The following is a 23,008-nucleotide window of genomic DNA, read 5'->3' on the forward strand; positions in this document are numbered from 1 at the left end:
TGGAAGCTCAGGTGGCCAGGCACCACGCGTTCCTGGAGGAGATGGAGATGGACCTTGAGGAGCCGCCCGGACCCTCAGAGCCTCCCGAGTCTCAGGGCTCCGAGGGCTTGTGAGGGTTAGCTTCTTCACCACGCGTCGACAGCTACTCTGACACTCGCTATGCAATGGCATCAGGTGACATCTTTTCAAGTTTTATCTTCAGCTAGGAGCGCCCGTAGGGCCGCATCATTCCCAGGTCGCGTGTGTCCGTCCCTGCGGCATGTATCCGTTTTGCTTATGTTTTTTCATCTGCTTTGTTGGGGGCACCCCTCGGGCTGCATTATCCCCAGGCTGCTCGGGCCAGACCCAGTGGCGTTTACTTCTCCGCATCTACCTATATGAATTTGATCCTCCTAGCCTAACCTAGTCTTCATGATTATCATCTGCCGCTTGTCGCAGACCTCTCCGCTTGCATGCAAAGCGCTTGCACGTTAAAAGGGGGACACCTGAGCATCGCGACTCACGGGCTCTTATTGGCTCTCCAGCCCTCAACGCCTGGCCTTGACCCACAGCATCGCGACCTATCATACCAGCGGCGGCTGAGCTTGCTCGAGGGCCGGGACCTGAGGACATAGAGCATTTGCATTCTAACCACCCTGCAGGAACACACCACTGATAAAGGCCGAGAGCCAGGCGCAACCCGCCTCGAGGTAGGGTCTCGTGAGTCCCGCGCTGGCTCACGGGTGCCCTGATACACCTCTCCTAGCCCTACCGTGCCAGCCACGTGTCAGGGCGGGGCTGTACACGCCCCAGGGGCTCCTCCTGGAGGGGAGCCCCCTCCCACGTACTAGTGGAAGCACCATGCTCCGTGCTGGCTGACGACACTGCTGAGGAGCGGCTATGCCCGTACACATATGGAAGCGCTATGCTCCGTGCTGGTGATAAACAACTGAGGGCAGCCCACGGTCGTATCAACCTCAGGGAGCCCAGAGCTCAGTGTCTGGTACCATTGCAACACCTCCCCTCGGGAGTGCCGTGCGAGGGGGCTGGACACGAGAGCTGCACCCAGGCTACGCCCAAACGCACGCCACCCAGCCAGGTCCCTCGGACCTGGTCGTCGTGCGCCTCCCCCCGAGCGGAGCCAAGGTACGAAGACTCGTTTGCGCGTCAAGGGGGACTTCTGAGCATCGCGACTCGGAAGCCTAACTGGTCACGTAGCCCCTCACTCCTTAGTCCCCTCCTGGTGTCTGGTCGGGGCTAACGGGGGCTGAGGTATGCACGGGGCCGGGCCCTGCCGACGTAGAACGACAAATCCACTCCTACTCCTCCCTTCCCTACTTGTTGTTCGCGCGTCAAGGGGGACTCCTGATGTCAGGACCCCGACTCAATGGCACACCGATCTAGCATGTAACACCTCAAATCACTTTGCGTCCTCACGCACGGTATTCCCATGGGTGTCGCCTTACCAGGCCCGGGACAGTTTGCGCCTTTTGGCACACGTATATGATAGCGTCGCTAGCATCCATATGACAAGGAGCCCGGGCTGACATGGCTAGTCGTGAACCCAAAGTGGCACTAACTTACAACGACAGGCATACATGACCCAGCAATGAACGTGTCGGTCATCAGCGAGTGAATCCGGGCTGTAGCAACTAGGCTAGCAGGACTCCGGTAAACCGGGCTGTAGCAGGCTAATAGGACTCCGATAGACACCGCGTGATATTTCCCCGAAAGGACAGACACAGGAACGTAGAAGGACACATGCCGGCCAGCCTAAGTGTTCCGGAGCAGTAGCAAGCTACCAAGGCTCAGTGGAAGCACTAGGAGACATTTCCCGGTAAGAGAGGCTACAAAGGATAAACAACTAGATAGTCAGATCCCACACATACCAAGCATTTCAATAGCATACACACAATATGCTCGATATGTGCAAATACAACATGGCATCACAACATGACCCTACAACTCAAGTATTTTATTCATTAGGCTCCGAGGAGCAAGATATTACAAACATGGGTCTCTCGACCCAGCATTTAGAGCATACAATCAAGCACAAGCAGAAGCTTAACATGTCCTGGTACAGACATCCACAAATGAAAAAGGGCTGAGAAGCCTGTCTATCTACCAGATCCTACCGAGGGCACAAGATCGTAGCTGAGGTAACAAGCTAAACGTCGAAATTCACGCGGAACTACTAGTGAGACTGAAGTCTCTCTGCAAAAACATAAAATAGGCAAACGTGAGTACAAATGTACCCAGCAAGACTTACATCAGAACTAACTACATATGCATCATTATCAAAAGGGGATGGTGGAGTTTAACTGCAGCAAGCCAGCTTTGACTCGGTGGCTAACCTGAACTACGACTGCAAGTAACTCTTTTGAGGGGGCGCACATGAGTCCACATATTCACCATATCAATACACACTATGGATCCGCTCCCGTCTCCCTGCGAGAACGCCATCCATAGCACTCACACTTATCTTGTGCATTTTAGAGTATCCACTTTCACTTGTCTATGAACTATACAAGCAACCCAGAAGTCCTGTACCGTGGACACGGCTATTCAAATAGATCATATTAACTCTGCAGGGGTGTACTTCTTCACACATGCTCTCGCCACTTACCACCATGTACACGTCGTGTATCTCGGCAACCTTCAAGCGGAAGCCTGGTGAGGGAGTCGGCCACGACCTGACTAACCAGACAAGTCTCTCATCCAGGTTTATCGCCTATTCGGGATCCATCCGCAAGGAGATCCGGCCGGGGTGTCGCTCACGGCCCCAAACGATGTGAGTAGGGTTCCCAAGCCCACCATCCGAGTGCCACTTGGTACACCGTGCCACTGTGCCTAGTCTGTCCCAAGCCCACCTGTACCAGGTGCCACTTGGTAGACTACTAACACTACCTACAAACACCAGAAACTAGTTTCAACTCCTGGATAGAGATCGCGTTGATTAATAAGCCGAGAGGGGTCGAGTTACAGGAACCCAATGTGTGGTAGTAACTGTTCATGGATCACAAACACAGAACTCAGTTCCTAAGGACGGCTGCAATGAGACAACCCACCATGTACTCCTACATGACCTCTCACCGCTACCTTTACCAAATCGTGTTCACACACTTAGCTCTCAACAGTAGGACATGTTCACACACCTCCGATTCATCCCCGATGAATAAGACCTGACTCAACTCTAAGAAATAGCAGGCATGACAACAAGCATGAATGAGTAGGCACATCAGGGCTCAAACAACTCCTACTCATGCTACTGGGTTTCATCTATTTACTGTGGCAATGACAGGTCATGCAGAGGAAAGGGGTTCAACTACCACAGCATGTAACAGTTTAATCGTTGTTGTCCTAATGCAGTAAAAGAGAGCAGGAGCGAGAGAGTGGGATTGTATCGGAATGAACAAGGGGGTTTTGCTTGTCTGGCACTTCTGAAGATAGCAATGAGTCTTCATCAGTGTCAATGATCACAACGTCGGAATATCGTCTACCGAGAGGGGACAAATACCAGCAACAGAGATGTAATACAATCAATGCAATGCACAATATGATGCATGATCATGACATGTCAATATGATGCGTGTTGGGCTAATGCAACTAAAACCAGAGTGGTTTGAGCTTATGCATCTAGTAGTAGGTTAAATGGAGTTGGTTTGAATCCAAGATTCAAATTCAAACTCCACACGTGGTTATTTAAATTCCATTCATACCATTTGTCCTAAATAGTAGTCATAAGTTGTTCTAACATGCATGAAACCAGTACAGATTGATAGATTGGATTTTTCTGATCATTTTTCATATATAATTTATTTCATTTGGAGTTACAGTTGAATTACTATGAATTTTTGAAGTTTATACAAATTTCTGGATTTTCTGAATTGTTTTTAATCCAGAAAATGATTTACTGCGTCAGTCTGACGTCAGTGTGATGTCAGCAGGTCAACGGAGCCGGTCCAGGTCAAATCTGACCTGTGGGGCCCGTGTGTCAATGGTTAGCTAAACTAATCTAGTTTAGTTAGTACTAACCTGGGTCATTCTAATTAAGTTTTAACTTAAACTAGATAATTAGTTGGACGGGGCCCGCATGTCAAAGACCCAGGGGAGGTCAAATCCCCTGGTCAACCGGGGCTAAACCACCGGCTGTCAAAATGGTCAACCCGCCGGCGTTTAGCCGCCGGCGAGGCCGAACGTGGCGGAGGGCTCGGGATTGCTCCTCCGGCACCCAATCGAGCAGCAAAGGGCACACGCGGGGAGCTAGGGCCTGTCACACCCTAGCTAGTCATGCATCAGAGTGTGTGCATCATGTTTAAAATTCCATTTAATTTGAAATGGGGATTTGTGAAACCCTCAGAATCATTTTTGAAAAATGATCCAAATAAAAATTTCTCCAAAAAGGTCCAAGAAAATGCTCATGTTGCTCTCTGAAAATATTGGACAAAGATAAAAATCAAACCAATATTTTTAAGAGCTCATAGGTATTTATTTTGGGCATTTGGAATTAATGCATAAATATTTGCATTGGAAATATATTAGTTATATATATTAATATATGTCCAAATATTATGCCAATTATAAAGGAGCTCTGGAATAATATATCTAGCTCCTGCAAAAATTGGCATAAGGTAAATAAATGATTTAATATTTTATTTAAATCAAAACAAATGTCAGAAATTAGAAAACAGAAATAATTAAAAGGGAGAGCCTTACCTGGGCTCCTCCCTGTGCAGCCCAGCCAGCTGGCCGGCCCAGCCAGCAGGCGGCCCAGCCCGCCTCCCTCCTCTGTCGTCTTCGTCCTCGACAGAGGAAGGGGAGTGTGGCCGGCGCGCCCGCGCGCCACCGCGCCACGCCACCTGCTCGCCTGCCTGCCTGCCCTCCCCTCCTCGTCTCGATGCCCCGGACGACGCCACGCCCTCCCCCCTGCTCTCTCTCACTCTCCCGCGGTTCTTCCCTCCTCTCCCTCGCTCTCTCTCTCACGGCCGAACACCACCATCGCCGCCGTTCGCCATAGCAGCCGTCTCCGGCCACCCCTCGCCCCTCCGTTGAGCTCAGGAGCTCCGCCTCGACCCCCTCTTCCTCCCCACCAAGCCAAGCCCCTCGGGAAGCCCTGCATCGCCGCCCACGTCGTTGTTCCCCTCCTCGGCCACCGGAGATCGTCGCCGTTGAATCGGGAGCTACCGGACGTCCCCGAGCCCGCTAACCATCCCTGCAGCTCCGCGGTGAGCCACTGACCCGATTCCACCTTGCCCCGTCGTCCCTAGCATCCTGTAGCTGCCGCCCCCTTGAGCTCCGAAGCTCCACGCCGCCGGCGATGTCGCCGTCGTGGCCACGGTCACCGTAGCGCCCAACCGAGCACACCCACGTCCTCACCGCACCGCGTAGAAGCCGTAGGTGCCAACCCCGCATCTCCGTAGCCGTTGTAGCCTCGACCCCGAGCTCAACCGAGCTCCGGCAGCCGCCACGGTCGTCGCCGTCGTCAGTACCGGCCACCACAGGCACGGCCACCACCACCGTTCGACGCGCGGGAGCAAGGGCTCTCCAACGAGCCCAAGCACGGCCTCGCCCGTGCCCTGTAGCGCGTTTCCGCATCGCGCCGCCGTCTCGGGCCCCGCCGGCGTCATGTCGCCGGTGGGTTTGACCTGTTTGACCTGGGGTTTGACCCCCCCAGGGTCACTGACGCGTGGGCCCCGTCGGCCAGGTGGTCAGATTAGTGCTAATCACCGCGTAATTAACCCCCCTGACACTGACAGTGGGCCCCAGCGCCACTAACCCCTAATTAGGAATAAATTAACCCTGTTAAACCCCCCCTGTCACTGACGTGTGGACCCCACACGTCAGGTTTGACCCCAGCCAGCCGCAGTTGACCACTGACGTCATGCTGACGTCATGCTGGCGCAATATTTATATTTCTGGATTTAATTTAAATCAGGAAATTCCAGAATATTATTTAAACTTCAAAAATTCATAACTTTTATTCTGTAACTCCAAATTGGACAAATTATATATGAAAAATGATCAGAAAAATCCAATCTATCCATCTGTACTATTTTCATGCATGATCAAACAAGTTAAATTGATGTTTAAGCAGAACAAGGAAAAGCACTTTAAAAGGCCATGTTTGAGTTTGAAATTTGAATCTTTGATTCAAATTGGTTCAAACCCTTCTGGTCTTAGTTGCATTAGCCCAACACACTCATATTGCCATGTTTCATGCATGCATCATATTGTTGCACATTGTTTGGTGATGGTTGTGTATCGGTGTCCTTTGCGACAGGTTCTGCCTCCGAGGAGTACCGTGATTACCCTAACGAAGAACCGTATCAGTGCATCGAACCATCAGGCAAGCAACCAACCATTTGATCATATCGATACAATCCCATGTTCTCGCTCCTGCTCTCTTTTACTGCATTAAGACAACGCGTTTCAAACTGCTGTGTGCTACGGTAGTTGAACCCATTTCCTCTGCATGACCTGTCATTGCCACAGTAACTAGATGAAACCCACTAGCATGTGTAGGAGTTGATTGAGCCATATGTATGTGTTGTTCCTACCTTGCTATGCCTGCTATGCTTAGAGTCGTGTCAGGTCTGGTTCATCTGGGTGATGGGCTAGAGTGAAATGATTATGTCGGTAATGAGAGTGGTGTGGTGAACACGATTTGGTAAAGGTATCGATGAGAGGCCATGTAGGAGTACATGGTGGGTTGTTTCATTGAAGCCGACCTTAAGCACTGAGATCTGTATGTGTGATTTAAGATACAGCTACTACCATGCATTGGGCCCTGAAATATGACCCCGCTCGACTTCTTATTCACCCTAGCTCTCTGTCCAGGAGTTGCAAGTAGTTTCTGGTGTTTGTAGCCTACTGGAGGCCGTGGACAGCGCTGACCGTAGGGGTGGGCTGTGATGCGGTAGGTACGTGGCACGGTGTACCGAATACCCGTTAGGTATCTCGGGAACCCTGTTCACATCGTTCGGGGCCGTATGGGAAACCTCGGCCGGACTCCCTGCGGATGGAACCTGAATAGGCGATAAACCTGGACTAGAGGCTTAAGTGTTTAGGTAGGTCGTGGTCTACACCCACGTCGGCTTTCGCTTGAAGTCTGCCGAGCACATGTCGTGTGCAGACGCTAAGTGGTGGAAACATGTATGAAGAAGTACACCCCTGCAGGGTTATCATGATCTATTCGAATAGCCGCGTCCGCGGTAAAGGACTACTTGGTTGCCTATACAGTTCATAGACAAGTAAATGGAAACTACTAAAAGCCTCAAGATAAGTGTGAGTGCCGAGGATGGCTCTTCCGTAGGAAGACGGAGGTGGATCCTCGGTAGTGTATTGAAGTGGTGAGTAGTGGACTCGTGTGCGCAAAACCATTTCAAGTTGGAGTATCGTAGGATAGCCTAGCCAAGAGTCAAAGCTGGCTTGCTGCAATAACTCCACCAACCCTTCTTGATAATATGCATGTATGTAGGATCTGATGTAAGTCTTGCTGAGTACCTTTGTACTCATGTTGCTATAATTTACATTTTTACAGAAGACGCTGCAACCCCTTCTGATGGGTTCTATGTAGACGTTGACATCAACGAGTAGGCTAAAGGCCCAGGTGGTGATCCTGAGCTTGTGAAGGACCATGTAGTATAGCTAGGCTTTCCAAGCCTCTTTTATTTTACTAGTTGTCTGTACTCAGACAAGTTACTTCCGCTGCTGGTTTGTATGACTGTATGACTTGAATGTTGGGTCGTGAGACCCGTACCTTTGTGTATGTTATGTATGGCTCCCTGAGCCTTAAATAAAGTACTTGTGTCGTAGAGTCATGTTGTGATGCTTCGTTGTATTTGCACATATCGAGCATATTGTGTGTATGATTGAAATGCTTGGTATGTGTGGGATCTGACTATCTAGTTGTTTATCTTTAGTAGCCTCTCTTACCGGGAAATGTCTCCTAGTGTTACCGCTGAGCCATGGTAGCTTGCTACTGCTCTGGAACACTTAGGCTGGCCGGCATGTGTCCTTCTTCGTTCCTGTGTCTGTCCCTTCGGGGAAATGTCACGCTTTGAGTACCGGAGTCCTGTTAGCCCGCTACAGCCCGGTTTACCGGAGTCCTGCTAGCCCAGTGCTACAGCCCGGACCCACTTGCTGATGACCGACACGTTCGAAGCTGGGTCATGGATGCCTGTCCCTGTAAGTCTGTGCCACTTTGGGTTTACGACTAGTCATGTCAGCCCGGGCTCCTTATCATATGGATGCTAGCGACACTATCATATACGTGAGCCAAAAGGCGCAAACGGTCCCGGGCAAAGGTAAGGCGACACCCGTGGGGATACCGTGCGTGAGGCCGCAAAGTGATATGAGGTGTTACCGGCTAGATCGATGTGACATCGAGTCGGGGTCCTGACAGCGTTGGCATCAGAGCCGGACTGCCTGTAGGTTCTCCAAGCCAAACTGGTCGATGTTGAGTCTAGAAATTCTTTAGTTATATGTAGGGGAATTGTTTGTGGGTTGGAACGTAAGGCTCTTTTTACTCCTCTATCTTATGACATTCTGATCTGAGTCAGTCCATTCTTCCACCGGGGGTTAAGGAATTAGGATCTATTCTCTCTATCAGGATCACGTGTTACTAATCAGTAGTACCTTATAGGTATGATGGATACAAGCCTAGTTCAGTTCTTTACCACATTATGTTGCTAGGATGGTCTCAGAACTTTGATATGATGATGTTGAGTGTGTATGTAATCCTTTGTCAAATGTCTCAAATCCTTCTTGAGCATTTACAGCTGTTATGCTGCCGAAATTTTGCTAGAAATTCTAATGCCTTTGCATTATGATTGTGCTTTCAGATGGCCACTCGCGACCTCAATCAAGTGGTTCGCCTGACTCGATGCCTAGATGTACCCGGCCATACTGCCAAGTTGGTCAGGGTAATGACTGAGGCTGGATACCGCTGGTATCCTGAGTACACGGTCGAAGAGCAATTCCGAGACTTTAATCAAAGCCAGTATCTCTGCACTGTCAGGATATTTCCATCTTATCCTGGATCCACCGAGCCCCTTCACTGCTCCTATGGACTCGGGGTTACTATTGAGATGGCTGTGCAGGACGCCGCCTACTCTATGATGACCATCATGCGAGTCAGATCTGGTCTATTTCGGGACTCTGATTTCCGGTATATGCCAGGATCACTTCCGGGAGCACAAGGGTATCTCCAGGCTATCTATGCTGACCCCACCCAGGAGGATTCACGGACTCGCACCACTGCTGAGATGCTCGAGGATAAGGACCGTGAAAATCGGGCCTTGAGGTTAGAGCTCTTCAATACCCGTGCTGACCACTGGGCCACTTTGACTCGGTTCGCACCGGCGGTGCAAGCTGGATATTCAGATATGCGCGATCTCTATCCTGTGAGATCTGCTCTGCCAGACGTGATGGGTTGGCGTGATGTAGGAGGCATCACCCCACCTCGCGGTCCCCGCAGGCCACCGTCTGTTGGTCCAAGGCCTCATCCTAGCCCCTATGGTCCACAAGCTCCGCGAGATCGTCTGTTTCCGGATGATCATGTTGAGCTTCCAGGCTATGGAGGTGACTTCTACGAGGACTACTACGGATCGGTCTGAGTTAGTGGTAGTATCACTAGTTCGCACTAGCTGTGTCGTCTATCGTCCCGCGTGACTCGTGGGATATGACCTAGTTTGTACTCTTTCCGGAGGTGTAGAAAAATAATGTATAGGAGCTTGGGATGCCTCCGATGAGATGTAATCCTCTTTTCACCGTAATAGTACTTTGTTTGGTCTTGTACTAAACCCTGTATGGTGTGTATGACGATGGAATAAAAGAAGCAGTTTCTGTATCTACCATGTCATACGGATGATCATCTTGCATTCCGAGTTATTCCTTACATTTTGTATCCTATGTTGGAATTTTATCATCCTGACTAAATCATTGTCTTGTTTACCTAGGATGGTCAACACGCGCGCTAACCCTGCTTCTCAAGAGCAGGCCGAAGGCAGTGAAGTCAGGGATGCAAATCTGCCTCATCCTCCTTCCCTAGCCGAGGTTATGATGGAAGCTGAGAGAAACAAGCGGGAGACCAACCGTTTGTTGGAGCGTATTGAACAGAACACAGCACACCATCAGAGGACTAACGTGGTGTCACTCAGTGATTTTATCAAATTGCATCCACCCACGTTCCACCACTCCGTCGAGCCTCTCGACGCTGATGACTGGCTTCGCAGTATCTCTCACAAACTGCGTTCCGCGCTGGTAGCGGAGGCTGACAAGGTCACCTTTGCTGCATATCATCTTGAAGGCCCCGCCAGTCTATGGTGGGAGAATTATGGAGCTATGCGCCCAGCGGGCCATGTCACTACTTGGGCTGAATTCAGTGAGGCTTTCCGTGAACATCACATTCCGGAGGGTCTCATGGACCGTAAACGTGAGGAATTTTGCAGTTTCACCCAAGGCCGACTTTCTGTGGATGCTTACAGCAGGGAGTTTGGTAACCTCGCACGATATGCAACCGAGGAAGTTTCTACTGACGCCAAGAAGCAAGCAAGGTTCCGTAAGGGCCTTAGTCCTGAGCTTCGCCGCGACCTCCGTCTGCATGAGTGCACATCTTTTCAGAAACTTGTCAACAAGGCCATCAGTGCTGAAACTGGTCAGACTGACTATGACGCAACACGCAAGCATGTCCGTGATATGGGTTCCTCATCCGGTGCTGGTCCTCAGAAGCGCCGCGTGTGGGTACCCAACACCGCCCTGCCACCCAGGTTCACACCGAGGCCATCCTTCCAGGCGCCTCGCCCTGTTCAACAGTCTGCACCAGCCAAGCCCTATGGGGGTCCAACTAACAATGCTCCTCCACGTACCAGTTCCGTGACTTGTTTCAAATGTGGGGAATCTGGCCACTATATGCGTGAGTGTCCCCAGACCAACCCCAACCAGTCTGCTAAAGCTGTTGGCCGTGGCAAGCCGACAGGAAAAGTGTTCCACGCCAAGCCGGTCACCGCTTCACGTGGCCATGTCAACTGTATCTCTGCCGAAGAAGCTCAAGAGGATCCCAACGTCGTTCTCGGTACGCTTCTTGTTAATTGCCACCCGGCATCTGTTCTTTTCGATACAGGAGCCTCTCATTCTTTTATATCTGAAAATTATGCTCGTTTGCATAACGTCGCATTCGGTGATATGCCAACCTCTATGGTAATTCAAACTCCGGGATCCAAATGGCAAACTTCTAGAGTAAGCCATGGAAATGAAATCCAAGTCGACAGACTTGTTTTCCTCGCGTCTTTGATAGCCCTTAAATCTTCAGATATTAATATCATTCTGGGTATGGACTGGATGTCAGCTCATCATGCCCAAATTGATTGCTTCTCTAGGACTGTTCAACTCACCCATCCTTCGGGGAAGATAGTCAATGTCTTGACCCGATTAGCCAAGCGACAGTTATATTCTCTTAACGCCAGCCCTTTGCCAGACCTTGAGGACATTCCGGTAGTCCGTGACTTCCCAGATGTCTTTCCAGAGGAATTGCCAGGTGTTCCACCTGACAGGGATGTTGAGTTCGTAATAGACCTCATTCCAGGAACCGTTCCGATTGCTAGAAGACCTTATAAGATGGCACCCCTAGAACTAGCCGAGCTTAAGAAACAACTCGATGAGTCCTTGAAAAAGGGTTTCATCCGACCTAGCTCATCTCCGTGGGCTTGCCCCGTCCTATTCGTCAAGAAGAAGGATGGTACGGACCGGATGGTTGTAGATTACCGACCTGTCAATTTGGTCACAATCAAGAACAAATATCCGCTTCCCAGGATCAACGACCTGTATGATCAGCTCGCTGGATCCTCAGTCTTCTCCAAGATGGATTTGAGGTTGGGCTACCATCAAATCAAAATCAGAAACGGGGACATTCCTAAAACGGCCTTTGTTACTCGTTATGGCCAATACGAGTACACCGTCATGTCCTTCGGTTTAACCAACGCTCCAGCCACCTTTTCTCGGTTAATGAACTCAATCTTCATGGAGTATTTGGATAAATTCGTCGTGGTTTACCTCGATGATATACTCATCTACTCCAAGAACGAGGAAGAACATGCCGAACATCTAAGGCTAGTGTTGAAGAAACTTCGAGAGCATCGCCTTTATGCCAAATTTTCTAAATGTGAATTCTGGTTGTCAGAAGTGACCTATCTGGGTCATGTAATATCTGGTAAAGGTATTGCTGTTAACCCTGAGCGAGTTCAAGCCGTCCTTAATTGGACTCCACCTGAATCGGTCAAGCAAGTTCGGAGTTTTCTGGGCTTAGCGAGCTATTGTCGTCGCTTTGTCGAGAACTTCTCCAAGGTTGCTAAACCTCTAACCGAACTCCTCAAGAAAGATAAGAAGTTCGAGTGGACTCCACAATGTGAGCACAGCTTTCAGGAACTGAAAAGACGCCTGACCTCTGCTCCCGTACTGGTACCGCCAGACTTCTCCAAGGACTTTGTTATCTACTGCGACGCCTCGCGACAAGGACTAGGTTGCATTCTCATGCAAGATCGACACGTAATTGCCTACGCTTCACGGCAATTGCACCCACATGAGGAGAATTATCCTACTCATGATCTAGAGCTTGCAGCCGTAGTCTATGCACTTAAGACCTGGCGACATTACCTCCTCGGTAATCGTTGCGAAATATTCACTGATCACCAAAGTCTGAAGTACATTTTCACCCAACCGGATCTGAATCTCAGGCAAAGACGTTGGGTTGAGTTGATCACAGACTTCGACTTAGGAATAACCTACACCCCAGGGAAAGCCAACGTCATGGCTGATGCGCTAAGTCGTAAATCTTATTGTAACAACCTGATGTTACAACAAAGTCAACCGCTTCTCCATGAGGAATTTCGGAAGCTTAACCTTCACATTGTACCTCAAGGTTTTCTTTCCACCTTGGTGGCAAAACCTACTCTTACGGATCAAATCATCGCTGCCCAAAAGCGAGATAAGGGAATATCTAAAATCAAAGAGAACATTGCTAGCGGAGGTGCTAGTTGTTTCTCCACAAATGATCATGGTGTTGTGTACTTTGAGAACCGTCTAGTGGTTCCCAAGAACCAGCATCTACGGCAGTTGATCCTTAAGGAGGCTCATGAATCTCCTCTCACCATTCATCCCGGTAGTACTAAGATGTATCAGGACCTACGCCAGAGGTTCTGGTGGACTAGGATGAAGAGAGAAATTGCTCAGTATATTGCTAATTGCGACGTCTGTCGTCGTGTAAAAGCAGAGCACCAACGGCCTGCTGGCACCCTTCAACCCTTAGCTATTCCTGAATGGAAATGGGATAAAATTGGTATGGATTTCATTACCGGTTTTCCCAGGACCAAGAGAGGGAATAATGCTATCTTCGTCGTTGTCGATCGTCTTTCCAAAGTAGCCCATTTCTTACCTGTTCGTGAGAGTATAACCGCTAGTCAGCTGGCAGACTTATACATCTCCCGAATAGTGTCCCTCCATGGTGTTCCTTTGGAAATTAACTCGGATCGAGGAAGTCTTTTCACCTCTCGATTTTGGGAAAGTTTCCAAAATGCTATGGGAACCCGTCTCTCCTTTAGCACCGCCTTCCACCCTCAGTCGAGTGGTCAAGTGGAACGCGTCAACCAGATTCTAGAAGACATGCTTCGAGCCTCTGTTATCTCATTCGGAATGGACTGGGAGAAGTGCCTTCCATTTGCCGAATTCGCTTACAACAACAGCTATCAATCTAGCTTGGGTAAAGCCCCTTTTGAAGTTCTCTATGGACGACGGTGTCGAACACCCCTTAACTGGTCAGAGACCGGGGAAAGACAATTCTTTGGCCCGGATATGATTCAGGAAGCAGAAGAACAAGTTCGTATCGTTCGTGAAAAGTTGAAAACAGCCCAATCTCGTCAAAAGAGTCAATATGACCGAAAACATAAGGCTATGACTTTCGAGGTTGACGAGAAGGCTTATCTTCGGGTCACCCCTCTGAAGGGAACCCATCGTTTCGGTATCAAAGGCAAATTGGCTCCTCGTTACATTGGACCTTTTCGCATTCTCGCCAAACGAGGAGAAGTTGCCTACCAGTTGGAACTACCTCCGCACCTCTCCAGAGTCCACGATGTCTTCCACGTTTCTCAACTCAGGCGTTGCTTCTCGGATCCTATCCGTGAAGTGGACCACGAAACGCTTGATCTCCAAGATAATCTTACATATCGAGAGTACCCCATTCGTATCCTCGATCAGGCCGAACGTACCACCCGACGTCATAATATCAAGTTTCTCAAAGTTCAATGGTCGCACCATTCTGAGGATGAAGCAACTTGGGAAAGGGAGGATCGTCTTCGACTTGAGTATCCCGCCTTCTTCCCGGAGGAACCCAAATCTCGGGACGAGATTCTTTTGAGTGGGGGTGAGTTGTCACACCCTAGCTAGTCATGCATCAGAGTGTGTGCATCATGTTTAAAATTCCATTTAAATTTGAAATGGGGATTTGTGAAACCCTCAGAATCATTTTTGAAAATGATCCAAATAAAAATTTCTCCAAAAGGGTCCAAGAAAATGCTCATGTTGCTCTCTGAAAATATTGGACAGAGATAAAAATCAAACCAATATTTTTAAGAGCTCATAGGTATTTATTTTGGGCATTTGGAATTAATGCATAAATATTTGCATTGGAAATATATTAGTTATATATATTAATATATGTCCAAATATTATGCCAATTATAAAGGAGCTCTGGAATAATATATCTAGCTCCTGCAAAAATTGGCATAAGGTAAATAAATGATTTAATATTTTATTTAAATCAAAACAAATGTCAGAAATTAGAAAACAGAAATAATTAAAAGGGAGAGCCTTACCTGGGCTCCTCCCTGTGCAGCCCAGCCAGCTGGCCGGCCCAGCCAGCAGGCGGCCCAGCCCGCCTCCCTCCTCTGTCGTCTTCGTCCTCGACAGAGGGAGGGGAGTGTGGCCGGCGCGCGCGCGCGCCACCGCGCCACGCCACCTGCTCGCCTGCCTGCCTGCCCTCCCCTCCTCGTCTCGATGCCCCGGACGACGCCACGCCCTCCCCCCTGCTCTCTCTCACTCTCCCTCGGTTCTTCCCTCCTCTCCCTCGCTCTCTCTCACACGGCCGAACACCACCGTCGCCGCCGTTCGCCATAGCAGCCGTCTCCGGCCACCCCTCGCCCCTCCGTTGAGCTCAGGAGCTCCGCCTCGACCCCCTCTTCCTCCCCACCAAGCCAAGCCCCTCGGAAGCCCTGCATCGCCGCCCACGTCGCCGTTCCCCTCCTCGGCCACCGGAGATCGTCGCCGTCGAATCGGGAGCTACCGGACGTCCCCGAGCCCGCTAACCATCCCTGCAGCTCCGCGGTGAGCCACTGACCCGATTCCCCCTTGCCCCGTCGTCCCTAGCATCCTGTAGCTGCCGCCCCCTTGAGCTCCGAAGCTCGCACGCCGCCGGCGATGTCGCCGTCGTGGCCACAGTCACCGTAGCGCCCAACCGAGCACACCCACGTCCTCACCGCACCGCGTAGAAGCCGTAGGTGCCAACCCCGCATCTCCGCAGCCGTTGTAGCCTCGACCCCGAGCTCAACCGAGCTCCGGCAGCCGCCACGGTCGTCGCCGTCGTCGGTACCGGCCACCACAGGCACGGCCACCACCACCGTTCGACGCGCGGGAGCAAGGGCTCTCCAACGAGCCCAAGCACGGCCTCGCCCGTGCCCTGTAGCGCGTTTCCGCATCGCGCCGCCGTCTCGGGCCCCGCCGGCGTCATGTCGCCGGTGGGTTTGACCTGTTTGACCTGGGGTTTGACCCCCCCAGGGTCACTGACGCGTGGGCCCCGTCGGCCAGGTGGTCAGATTAGTGCTAATCACCGCTTAATTAACCCCCCTGACACTGACAGTGGGCCCCAGCGCCACTAACCCCTAATTAGGAATAAATTAACCCTGTTAAACCCCCCCTGTCACTGACGTGTGGACCCCACACGTCAGGTTTGACCCCAGCCAGCCGCAGTTGACCACTGACGTCATGCTGACGTCATGCTGGCGCAATATTTATATTTCTGGATTTAATTTAAATCAGGAAATTCCAGAATATTATTTAAACTTCAAAAATTCATAACTTTTATTCTGTAACTCCAAATTGGACAAATTATATATGAAAAATGATCAGAAAAATCCAATCTATCCATCTGTACTATTTTCATGCATGATCAAACAAGTTAAATTGATGTTTAAGCAGAACAAGGAAAAGCACTTTAAAAGGCCATGTTTGAGTTTGAAATTTGAATCTTTGATTCAAATTTGGTTCAAACCCTTCTGGTCTTAGTTGCATTAGCCCAACACACTCATATTGCCATGTTTCATGCATGCATCATATTGTTGCACATTGTTTGGTGATGGTTGTGTATCGGTGTCCTTTGCGACAGGTTCTGCCTCCGAGGAGTACCGTGATTACCCTAACGAAGAACCGTATCAGTGCATCGAACCATCAGGCAAGCAACCAACCATTTGATCATATCGATACAATCCCATGTTCTCGCTCCTGCTCTCTTTTACTGCATTAAGACAACGCGTTTCAAACTGCTGTGTGCTACGGTAGTTGAACCCATTTCCTCTGCATGACCTGTCATTGCCACAGTAACTAGATGAAACCCACTAGCATGTGTAGGAGTTGATTGAGCCATATGTATGTGTTGTTCCTACCTTGCTATGCCTGCTATGCTTAGAGTCGTGTCAGGTCTGGTTCATCTGGGTGATGGGCTAGAGTGAAATGATTATGTCGGTAATGAGAGTGGTGTGGTGAACACGATTTGGTAAAGGTATCGATGAGAGGCCATGTAGGAGTACATGGTGGGTTGTTTCATTGAAGCCGACCTTAAGCACTGAGATCTGTATGTGTGATTTAAGATACAGCTACTACCATGCATTGGGCCCTGAAATATGACCCCGCTCGACTTCTTATTCACCCTAGCTCTCTGTCCAGGAGTTGCAAGTAGTTTCTGGTGTTTGTAGCCTACTGGAGGCCGTGGACAGCGCTGACCGTAGGGGTGGGCTGTGATGCGGTAGGTACGTGGCACGGTGTACCGAATACCCGTTAGGTATCTCGGGAACCCTGTTCACATCGTTCGGGGCCGTATGGGAAACCTCGGCCGGACTCCCTGCGGATGGAACCTGAATAGGCGATAAACCTGGACTAGAGGCTTAAGTGTTTAGGTAGGTCGTGGTCTACACCCACGTCGGCTTTCGCTTGAAGTCTGCCGAGCACATGTCGTGTGCAGACGCTAAGTGGTGGAAACATGTATGAAGAAGTACACCCCTGCAGGGTTATCATGATCTATTCGAATAGCCGCGTCCGCGGTAAAGGACTACTTGGTTGCCTATACAGTTCATAGACAAGTAAATGGAAACTACTAAAAGCCTCAAGATAAGTGTGAGTGCCGAGGATGGCTCTTCCGTAGGAAGACGGAGGTGGATCCTCGGTAGTGTATTGAAGTGGTGAGTAGTGGACTCGTGTGCGCAAAACCATTTCAAGTTGGAGTATCGTAGGATAGTCTAGCCAAGAGTCAAAGCTGGCTTGCTGCAATAACTCCACCAACCCTTCTTGATAATATGCATGTATGTAGGATCTGATGTAAGTCTTGCTGAGTACCTTTGTACTCATGTTGCTATAATTTACATTTTTACAGAAGACGCTGCAACCCCTTCTGATGGGTTCTATGTAGACGTTGACATCAACGAGTAGGCTAAAGGCCCAGGTGGTGACCCTGAGCTTGTGAAGGACCATGTAGTATAGCTAGGCTTTCCAAGCCTCTTTTATTTTACTAGTTGTCTGTACTCAGACAAGTTACTTCCGCTGCTGGTTTGTATGACTGTATGACTTGAATGTTGGGTCGTGAGACCCGTACCTTTGTGTATGTTATGTATGGCTCCCTGAGCCTTAAATAAAGTACTTGTGTCGTAGAGTCATGTTGTGATGCTTCGTTGTATTTGCACATATCGAGCATATTGTGTGTATGATTGAAATGCTTGGTATGTGTGGGATCTGACTATCTAGTTGTTTATCTTTAGTAGCCTCTCTTACCGGGAAATGTCTCCTAGTGTTACCGCTGAGCCATGGTAGCTTGCTACTGCTCTGGAACACTTAGGCTGGCCGGCATGTGTCCTTCTTCGTTCCTGTGTCTGTCCCTTCGGGGAAATGTCACGCTTTGAGTACCGGAGTCCTGTTAGCCCGCTACAGCCCGGTTTACCGGAGTCCTGCTAGCCCAGTGCTACAGCCCGGACCCACTTGCTGATGACCGACACGTTCGAAGCTGGGTCATGGATGCCTGTCCCTGTAAGTCTGTGCCACTTTGGGTTTACGACTAGTCATGTCAGCCCGGGCTCCTTATCATATGGATGCTAGCGACACTATCATATACGTGAGCCAAAAGGCGCAAACGGTCCCAGGCAAAGGTAAGGCGACACCCATGGGGATACCGTGCGTGAGGCCGCAAAGTGATATGAGGTGTTACCGGCTAGATCGATGTGACATCGAGTCGGGGTCCTGACAGGGCCCGCCCGCATCCAAGGCGGCATGCGCCAGCAGCGGGGATGGCCAGAGCTCGCGGCGGCGCCAGAGTTCGGGTGAGTGCGGGGTTGGCGCTGTGGTGCACAGGAGGGCGAGTTAGCATGTGTGTTAGGCTCATGGTGGCTTCCTGAGCGCGGTGACGCGTTCCGAATCGAGCTCAAGCGGCTACAGTGACGGCGGCGAGATGGCCGGCGGCAGGGGAAGCTCGGCCACGGTAGTTGCTGATGCTATGGGTCGAAAGGGATGGAGGTAACGAGGGAGAAAGGACGGAGATCTCACAGTGCATCGACGGGTAGGCTCTGCGTGCTCGGGGAAGGCCGCAGACGAATCGGTTGTGGTGGTCGACGACGCCCAAGCTTGAAGACGAAGATGATGTCGACGATTCAAGGCCTCCGAGCTCGCATGCGTCAGCGTGGAGACGATACGGACGTCTATGGGGCGTCTAGACATAACGGAGAGGCGAGGCGATGGCTATGGCAGTGGAGAATGTCGTCGGTGGCGATGGCGGCGCTCGGGTTCGGGTGAGAGAGAGGGAGCAGAGGGGCGGAGGGCCTCGGGGAAGAGTGTGAGGGGTTGGGGTGCGTGTCGACGTCCAGGGCGTCCAGAGCGTCGAGGGGGAGCGGCAAGCAGGAGGTGGCCGGGGCGCGTGGCCGCACGCACGGGGCACACGCCCGGCGTCCTTCTGTCACAAGGAAGACGACAGGGGAGGGGCCAGGTGGGTTGGGCTGGCTTTCTCCAGCTGGGCTGCGACAGTGCCAGGCCAGGTGGGCCTTGCCAGGTAAGTTCCTTTCTTTTTATTAATTCATGTTTTCTATTATTTCTGTAACTTCAGGGCTTTATTAAAAATGTCAGGGAATTTCCAAAAATCATGAAACTAATCATGACTACTGTTTGGAATATATCCAACAGTAAACATTTTAGTTGATGATTATTTGAGCATTTAAAATATTTAATAGCATTTAAATGCCCAAATGCAAATACTATAAGATTTAATTCAGAGCCCAAATATGTCATGGAAAAATGTGCAACACCTCTGGTTATTGCTTCTAGCATTTTCCAGAAATGATGAACATTATTGAAAGCCATTTGGATTCACTGAAATTATTTTAGTTGAACCTAGTGAATTCCTTTGATGTTAGGGTTTCAACAATCCCCATTTCAACTTTCAAAGAAATTTAGACATGATGTATGGAAGCAATGCCACTAGTTACAAGCAAACTCTAGGGCTGTGACAACTCACCCCCACTAAACAAAAATCTTGTCCCGAGATTCAAGCGTAGGGTAAGATGAAAAGGGGGACGCAACTAACGCAATCTTCACGATCCAGGGTGCACCTCGTAAGAACGTTGATTTGATCACCATCATTGTCTCTATGCCTTGCTCTGAGAACTTTAACCAACATGACAAAGAAAGGGAAGGGAAAACTCTAGAAAGATCAATCTTCTCGGAGATCGAACAACTCAGGATCAACTCCCGGAATGAGACATAGCAACATCTCTCGAGCTGAGACATGAAGCACACATCTAGAGGGATGGAATGGAACAGATGACGAGGGTTCACTAGGTAGACAACAATTCCACACTTAAGATGGTGGTGAACGGTTGTCAACGTAGTGAGGAGTTGAGTTGCCATGATACCATAACGGGGCACTTTGGGAAGGTGACTCGTAGAATTATCCCTTAAGTGGCAAAAAGAATTACCTTTGATTCAACGATCATTGAAACTTTTCATACCAGGCTAAGGCATTTCACAAACGATTATTGAAGGAGTTCTAAGAAATGGCATACTCAGTTGGAAAGGGAGCTAGGGTTATAGAGAAACTCGGCAAATGGAAGGCACATTCCAATTGATACCGAGGATATAACCTAGTGTGTGAGCATGCTCTCAAGAACTTGAGCATTTCCATATTCATCAGGGGCTTACCAACATCCGTGACAAGGGTCCTGACAACACAACATACTACCATGATGAACAGCGATGGACGTTGCAGATGCAAAGGAAGATATCTCTTCTCAGATTTCACCTTAGCAAAGCCAAGGGAACAAAATCTGGACGATCGACTGAGAGACATTTAGCACTCCGCTTCTAATGCTCTCCTTGATGTGCTAGTGTATCCCATTCATAGATATGGTTTGATATCTAGAACATCAAGTAAAAGGTCGGACTTCGGAAACACAAAAATCCATAAGGGACAACTAGGGAGTAAATCCTACGAAATCCTTATGGGGATGTGACCAACTTCCTCAATCAAGATACTACACTAATTAGTCTTCCGATTGGGTGTGTTGGCCACGACATCCACTTCACCGATTACAGTGAGACCAATATTATAGTTCTTGGGAAACGTTCCAACCATCATATCAGCCTGAGATTCAGAACTGGTTGGTGTCAGGATATTCCAGACTCATCAAGTTTAGAAATAGAAATGAAAGTTTGTAACACAAATCGACGAGATGACGTTGCGAGATTCTTGGGGGATGAACTACGATAGCAAGCTCCAAAACATGAGCTGGTTCTGCTACAAACATGTGAACATGTTGTCCCAGACAAGCATGACCACATAGTAGTCTTATAATAAAATACTACCGAGTTCAGGTGGGAACCATCATCTAGGATATCGAAGTCCTTGCGTAAGTCTAGCTCTTAAGAAGGAACTCCTTCTCCTTGAACAAGTCAATCAGTGGCTTGGCGTGCTAGGGACACATATAGAATGTGGGGTAGCTAATCTCACAATCCAATGTATACTTCGCACATGCATGACTGACTTGGGATGATTCCAAAGGAAGCAAAAACAATCTTTCTCAGATCCACGGCAGCAACTTACACCAAGTGCACGTGAATTAGAGAAAGTCACATCTTTCATCCGGACATATGCTCCAAGAGAGGGTCATGAAGATAATGCTTATAGAAGTTTCCAATACTAGCTAGATGTTCAACACAATCATGGAGAGGTTAAATATGTTGCTGATGGGCTCAACAACAATTCATCCCGGTTTCCATGAAGAAGGAATTCCATAATTATGTGAACAAGTGATAGCACTGGTCAGACCCAAAAGATATAAATGTGTATGCTCGAGGAAAATCCATGAGTAAGACAACATTACGAACATCCTTGGTTCTGATTTGATTTGAGGATAGCCCACACTCAAATCAAAGTTTTGATAAGACAATACGTCCAACAACTGATCACGAGGATCAATAGATGAAGATATCATCTTTCTTCAACACACATACAAGATATCCCTTAAAATAAACTAAGTCGGACAAGCTTTTATCTTCCAACTGTCCAAGTTGTTATCCAGCTTAACCAACTAACTTAGGGGTATCCAGCACAGATTCTTGGAGAAGGGGTGGTTACAAGAAACCAACTTGATCACGAGCTCAACATAGCAGTCAGGGAACAACCCGGTGATACCTCCATGAAGATATTCGGAAAATGACGAACCACCGGTATGTTACTAAGCTCGAGAACAATCTTGCTTTTCAGGGCAAGACGATATGATCCAAAGAGCAAGGGATTAATACGATCCCAACTCATTGATCGAGGGTGCACCAGAAATAAGGACTGGGTAGCATGATTAATCTTAGAATGGTGATTCAAGAACCAACACGCTAAGAATGAAGTTATTGTCCATTAACTACCAAGCAACAAGGTTGCTAGGAGTATTGACTTCACACATCATGGTTCACTTGTCGGCATTCTGGTTACAACAGCACAGGAACCGAGGAATGAAGAATGATGGAGAGAAGTATCACTACATCAAGAGTTCATGGGATGGTGCAATTCTCATGAGATTCCTGACATAAAGAGGGCAACACCCCAAGGTAGAGCAGAACATAAGCTGGATTAGCATTTTGATCTGCGGAGTACAACCACTTTGACCCAATCCTAGGAATGGATGAGGTACTGGAGTTTGTTTCTCCTAGTCATTCCGGAATAGAATGACTTGATGGACCACAGAGTAATAGGCATCGATGGACACGACCGCACAACTACTCCTTACTATCAATTGATAGACGAGGCCTGGAAAACAACTAAAGAGGGACAACCCAAAAGAACATATGATTTTCTGAGTTGTGGATGCATAGGTTAGCATGTCGAACGAGTTTGACATATTTCTTCCGGATAACCCATGCGGAGAAGGTAGAACTAGCAGAGTCACATCATAGAATCGGGGACCCGTCAAGAGCACTCTGGTGGTGACCTTTCGGTTCAGCGAGGAACTTCTGCCATAAGCAGTTCATGGTACTTGGAAGAAGGTAACACCACGAACCTCGAGGACTACTGCAAAGGTTACTAATATCCTGAAGGGACTAGCAAACACTATCAACATGAAGTAAGTGGGGTGAATCTCGGGTTCAAAAACCCAGTAATAGAGTACCTACTACTAAGTAACATCACGGAATGCTCTCGAGAATAATGGCCGGAATCATCACACTTGAGGCAGGGTATAACTAG

This window comes from Triticum aestivum, chromosome 1B (genome assembly GCF_018294505.1).
Source record: "Triticum aestivum cultivar Chinese Spring chromosome 1B, IWGSC CS RefSeq v2.1, whole genome shotgun sequence".
Classification (NCBI taxonomy): domain Eukaryota; kingdom Viridiplantae; phylum Streptophyta; class Magnoliopsida; order Poales; family Poaceae; genus Triticum; species Triticum aestivum.